The sequence below is a fragment of the Bombina bombina genome, chromosome 2 (assembly GCF_027579735.1).
Source record: "Bombina bombina isolate aBomBom1 chromosome 2, aBomBom1.pri, whole genome shotgun sequence".
In the NCBI taxonomy this organism is placed as follows: Eukaryota; Metazoa; Chordata; class Amphibia; order Anura; family Bombinatoridae; genus Bombina; species Bombina bombina.
In genome coordinates this window covers 427712945-427719691 of record NC_069500.1, presented here as the reverse complement: position 1 = coordinate 427719691, position 6747 = coordinate 427712945, and positions in this window count along the sequence as shown.

Sequence of the window (6747 nt, the reverse complement as noted above, 5' to 3'; positions counted from 1 at the left end):
AAGTCCGTCCGTGAAGGGGTTAATAGGTATAAAAAACGTAAAACATACAAATATTAGAAACATTTTAAAATTACACAATATTCTGATTACTCAGAGTGATAGATTAACCGATTTTGAAATTATATGCCTGTTTCTACCCCTGTCTAAACTCGCTCAGTGTAGCAAAAAATATTTAAAAAAAAACTCCATAAAATAGTTGTACAAAAAGTAATGTTATATAGAATTTCACAAAATATCACATTTATTAAGATTCTGAAAGATTTTATGTTTAGCGTGTGAACTTTAAAAGCTGTCTTCTCCGATGTAAATTCGTGTGTATAATCCTTACAGAGCGCTCTGTTTCTCCTTTTCTTTTCAGAAATGTATAGCCTTGAGAAGCCTGGTGGAATTCATTTTCCTTGTTTGATTTTTTGCATTACAAAAATTGCAAAAAATTAAACAAGGAAAATGAATTCCACCAGGTTTCTCAAGGCTATACATTTATGACAAGGGAAAGGTGAAATGCTCACGTAATCAGCACGTCAGAAGCGAAAGCGTTACCCGAAGAAGAAACACATCACCAGAGTCCTATGGATACCAGCGCATAAGTGCAACCAAAAAGTTAAAGATTACAAGTGGTGAGGTATACCGGGACATCGGACAAGAATCAAGCTAGTGGCATACTTGTTTATTTCCTATTTTGTGGGGCGGCAGCTAGTTCCCAGACACATCTATAGATCCTTTTCTCATATTAGCATCAATGGGAATATATGGAACTTTGGATACAAGAGAGTACTCCATATATGGGGCTTTGAGCAGTGCACTTTATTATTCTAAATTGGATAGTTTTGTTTTTTCGTTTGGATATTGATTTTAAACCACCGGTGGTATTTTTATACGGCTAGATTTAGAGTTTTGTCGGTAACGACCCGCGTAGCTAACGCTGGCTTTCTTCTGGCCGCACCTTTAAAATAACTCTGGTATTGAGAGTCCACAGAATGGCTGCGTTAGGCTCCAAAAAAGGAGCGTAGAGCATATTTAACGCCACTGCAACTCTCGATACCAGAGTTGCTTACGGAAGCGTCCAGCTTCAAAAACGTGCTCGTGCACGATTCCCCCATAGAAAACAATGGGGCTGTTTGAGCTGAAAAAAAACCTAACACCTGCAAAAAATCCGCGTTCAGCTCCTAACGCAGCCCCATTGTTTGCTATGGGGAAACACTTCCTACGTCTGCACCTAACACTCTAACATGTACCCCGAGTCTAAACACCCCTAACCTTACACTTATTAACCCCTATCCTGCCGCCCCCGCTATCGCTGACCCCTGCATATTATTATTAACCCCTAATCTGCCGCTCCGTACACCACCGCCACCTACATTATACCTATGTACCCCTAATCTGCTGTCCCTAACACCGCCGACCCCTATATTATATTTATTAACCCCTAATCTGCCGCCCACAACGTCGCCTCCACCTACCTACACTTATTAACCCCTAATCTGCCGACCGGACCGCACCGCTATTATAATAAAGTTATTAACCCCTAATCCGCCTCACTAACCCTATAATAAATAGTATTAACCCCTAATCTGCCCTCCCTAACATCGCCGACACCTAACTTCAAACATTAACCCCTAATCTGCCGACTGGAGCTCACCGCTATTCTAATAAATGTATTAACCCCTAAAGCTAAGTCTAACACTAACACCCCCCTAAGTTAAATATAATTTAAATCTAACGAAATTAATTAACTCTTATTAAATAAATTATTCCTATTTAAAGCTAAATACTTACCTGTAAAATAAATCATAATATAGCTACAATATAAATTATATTTATATTATAGCTATTTTAGGATTTATATTTATTTTACAGGTAACTTTGTATTTATTTATTTATTTATTTTTTATTTATAAATTTTTATTGAATTATACAAGACATTGACAACCATAAAATAATATATATAGTTTACAATGATGAAAAATGGTTTGCTGTAAGTAAGATATCAGTACGGTCTTCCAATGTCTATTGAAATCTTTTAGATCAATGCTTAAAGAACAAACAATATTTTCAGAGAGAAAGAAAAGTAGAAGGAAAGAAGAGTAGAGAAAGAGGTAGAAAGAAGGAAGAGGGGTGGGAAAGGAAGGTGGGGGGAGGGGGTGGGAGGGGGGGGAGGGGATCCCTGTTCTCTTATCCTCTGGTGTTATCAGCGTTCGTAGTGATCATCTCCCGGTAAAACTTTACATTATGGATAGTGTCAGCTCTTCCCGTTTTAAGGTATGCATTTTCCTCTAATAGGATTAATTCATGGGTCCGTAGTTTCCATTCTGTTATTGTAGGAATTACTACTGACTTCCAGTTCCTAGCTATAAGGGATTTCGCTCCATTAAGGCAAATTTGGAAAAGAAGTAATCTAATTTTACAGCCGTCCTTAGGCCTATCATTAAATAATACAGAGGATGAAGTGAGTCTAAATGTAGGGTTCCACAATATTCCTAAAAGTCTTTCAATTGATGTCCAGAAGCCCCGTAATCTGGGACAAGACCACCAGATATGCAATAGTGTTCCAGCCTCCCCGCATCCCCTCCAGCAAAGGCAGGACACTGTTCCATAAATCTGTTGTAATCTCACTGGTGTGAGGTACCATCTTGACATGATTTTATAATTCATTTCTAAAATTTGTGTAGAAGTGGATGATTTGTGTGTGAGTTCAAAAAGCCTAGTCCATTTGTCTGGGTGGATCTCATCTGCTAACTCTCTCTGCCAGCTTCTGGTGTATCCTGGTAATTCCCTATATAGTAGACCCTCAATTGTCTGCTTAGTTAAAGCTAATGAACCTCTCAAAGCTTTGCCCTGTTTACAAAGGCCCTCGAAACGTGTCAACGGTCTCTGAAAGGAAGATCTGTGAGGGGAGAGTCTTAATAGATTCTGAAGTTGTCGGTATTTTAACCAATTGGTATAAACCCCTCCTAAAGTGTCCGCAAGGTCACATAATGGTCTTAACTTTCCCTGTTGCATTAAGTCTGCCACCGGGGAAGAAAGGCCTAAGTCTGCAAAGCTTGTATTACTATTAGATGTGTATAGGTTCGCCAGCAGTTCTGTGTTTTGATAAATCGGAGACATGGGGGAGAAAGGGGTGGAGATTCCGGGGACCCGTTTAATGGTGTTATCCCAAGTTGAGAAGATGTGTCTGTAGAGTGGAGACGTTCTGGCTCAGTTGGGTCTATACTTAGAAGGAAGCCAGCATAAGGGGCCTAACTCAGGTGACTGAAGGATATGGGAATCCAAAGGTATCCAAGCTTTATCCTCTTTCCTCGTGTGCCAATCTAGTATACGTTGCAGTACATTAGCTTGATAAAACCGTAGTATGTGTGGCATGCCTAAACCCCCATTTTGCCTAGATCTGTATAAAATGTTGCTAAAGTTTAGCTCGGATCTAGCTTTAGTCAGATCGTCAAGCATGGCTGTGTCAAGAGGAGAACCACTGTGTCTGTAATCTAACTCCTTCAGTCTATTTAAGAGGCTGTCACACTCCTGTCTTCTAGATTTTGTTAGGTATGCCTTATGTTTCAGGAACTCCCCCCTGATAACTGCCTTATGGACCTCCCAGATTATTCTTGAGCTAACAGAATCGCTTTGGTTGTGGGTAAAATACTCTGAGAGTGCTTTGAGGAGCATAGTTTCATCTAGTCTCCAGCAGTATTGAGTTAAAGGTGCCGATGGCCATAGCAATTCTAAGTGAAGCTGCCTCCATACATCTATAAAAGAATGTGTTTTCAAATTAGAATTAATGCTTTGCAGTGTTGATTGTGGAACACTACTACGATCATGTGAACAATCAAGTTTCGGGGATAGGGCCACGTTGAAATCACCTGCCAAAAGAACGATTCCCTTTGCGAGTGGTGCTAGAGTGTCTAGGGATTTCTTTATAAACTTTGCTTGACCCCTATTGGGAGCTTACAAATTTACCAGAGTGACATGTTGGTTATATAATGTGCCTACCAAAATTAGCATCCTGCCTTCGCCATCGGAGTGCCGGGAACTAAGCTGAAAGGGGAGTCTTCTATGTAGCAGTATACCCACCCCATTTTTCTTTTCAGTGTTTTGGCTGAAATAGCCGACCGGGTATTGCCGGGATGAGCATTTAGGGGGTTGCGTTTGTATAAAATGCGTCTCCTGCAAGAACACTATATCTCCCTCGTGTTTATGGAACCAATTAAGAGCAATAGATCTTTTTGTGGGCGAGTTGAGTCCCTTAACATTTTGAGACAATATTTTCAGTCTAGGGAGGGTCATAATGTACTTTCTTTATAGGTTTGGGTGCTTTAGATGTGTGCATAGGTAGGCCTACCTTACTATATTCACTGGGGAAGAATTCCTCGAGTGTAGTATGCGTAAAAGAGGACTTACAGGTTGCGGGCTCTCCGTAGGAACTCCCATCAAGACATAAGGCAGGGGATAAGGAGGGTGAGATGGGTTGGGAAGGAGGAGGGGTATATAGCTGCCAGAAAGTAAGAAAAAGAAGAGAAAAATTAAAATTAAAGAAAAATAAAAAGCATAACATAACTGTACATGCACTGTGCATAATTATCAACAATGAGAAAGCTACGCTATGATACATGAAATAACTGTGTATAGGGTTTGCTAATAGCTCTGTTCTTAAGAGCCATATACAGGACTAAAGGCATTAATAAACGTTTCTAAGTCATGGGTAACCTTTAACGTAGTAGCAACTGTGCTAATAGTTGCAGGATAATGTTAAAATCCAGCAGAGATAAGAACTAAAATATGATTTTTTACTGTGTATTAAAACATTTAACTAACAAATAACACATAAAACTTTTGTGAATGCTAGTCTTTAAGAGACATCTGTTATATGCTGCATCCGTCCGCCTAGGTATAGAATAATGATCTAATGAATTTAAGATACAAACTTATGTCCCCGATAGGGCAAAAAATGTCCACCACATTAAGTAGACAGGTTTCTTTGAGATACAGGTTTCCTTAGACAGTTTGTTTTATGCTTTCAGGTATCTGGTTGGGAGAAGGTAGCTTCTTTCGTGGCATCAGATCCAAGTCTGTTCCTTTTCCTGCTGACCTTGGTCCAACGTGGTCTTTGTGTCTTTGATTGAGTTTTGTCCAAAGTTGCGGGCTCCCCCATCTCCTCCCGTAGTCTTGGAAGCGATGGAGGAGGAATATTAAGGGCCTTGCAGAAATCCTCCAAGTCATCACTGTTTCTGTATGTGAAGGTTTGTGTCCCTCTGGTAACCCGCAGGCTGAAGGGGAACCCCCATCTATATTGGATTTTTAATGACTGTAAATGCTGGGTCAAAAATCTGGTCTCCCTTCTTTTTGCAAGCGTTATAGGACTAAGATCTGCGTAAATCTGGATCTGTTTCCCTTCAAAGTCATGGTGTTGGGACTTCCTAGCAGCTGCGAGGACTTTTTCTTTATCTTTATAAAGTTGGAACCTTAGGATAACATCCCTAGGTGGGTCTGTGTCCCTAGGCATAGGTCTGAGCGCTCTGTGTGCTCTGTCTAGTGGCAGATGGTCTGTTTGGTCTAATCCCAATAGTGACGAAAAAAAGCTTTTGCAAGTATTCATCAAGGTTTTGCTGTAGGATACTTTCAGGAATCCCTCTGATCCGCAGGTTCTGCCTCCTGCCCCTGTTGTCTAGATCTTCAATATGCGTTTGTAGGCTATCTATTGTGGAGTGTTGCTGATTTAGCTGCCTGGACATTAGTTCATATTCTGTAGCCATATATTCAGAGCCTTCTTCTAGATATTCCACTCTACTACCTAGCTCATTTATATCCTTACGGACTTCTTTAAGCCCGTCTTTTATCAGCTGGCCTACATTAGTTATAAGTGCAGCGAAGTCCTCTTTGGTGGGCAGAGAAATTGAGGTCTGCTTTTGTCAGGGGTCTTTGATGTTCATTACAGGTCGATGAGTGTACAGAATCCTCAGAGTCGCTTGTATTATTTTGTGTGTTTGCTTGAGGGGGACCCGTGGCCTCCATTGGCTTAAAAAATTCTTTCAAGGCCATTTTATTTTCCTGATTCCCTTTGTTTGCTTTAAGTCCTTTAGGTGGCTTGTGTGGTTTCTTGACTGACATCTTATGCCAATGTACACTGCACCCGTTATATAGGCCCCACTAGAAAAGGCACAAGTGCTATATATTTAAGGGATCAGGGCTTGTTCGTCAGACCGCTTTAATTTGGCCCTGTTCTATTTTGTGATGCCTGTTTTTGTCATATATGGGATTTAAAGCTTTGCATGATTATCCGCTCGGCTTGTTTCATCTGCTGCCATACTTCTTACACTGTAGCAAAGGGAGTAGATGTAGGTCTCTGTTCTACGCTGGGCATATTAATCTATTTGCCTGATCATCCAGGCGGCTGCTTAAGCTATAAAGGAGTATCAGGTGGTGTATGGGTAAGCTTGCCTGTGGTGTGCGGTATGCAATTACTATACCAGTCAGAAGTTCCTGCGTTCTTATGCCTCCAGACGGGCTCCGGTGAATGTCAGGCAGCTTAGTAGGCCTCAATGGCGCAACCGTCACCTCCTTTAATATCGCGGCGTTCCGACCAGCCGCTTTGTTTTTTGCCGCCGGATCACAGCTCAAACACTACACTATCAATAAATTAATTAAATACAATACCTACAAATAACTACAATGAAATAAACTAACTAAAGTACAAAAAATAAAAAAGAACTAAGTTACAAAAAATAAAAAAATATTTACAAACATAAGAAAAATATT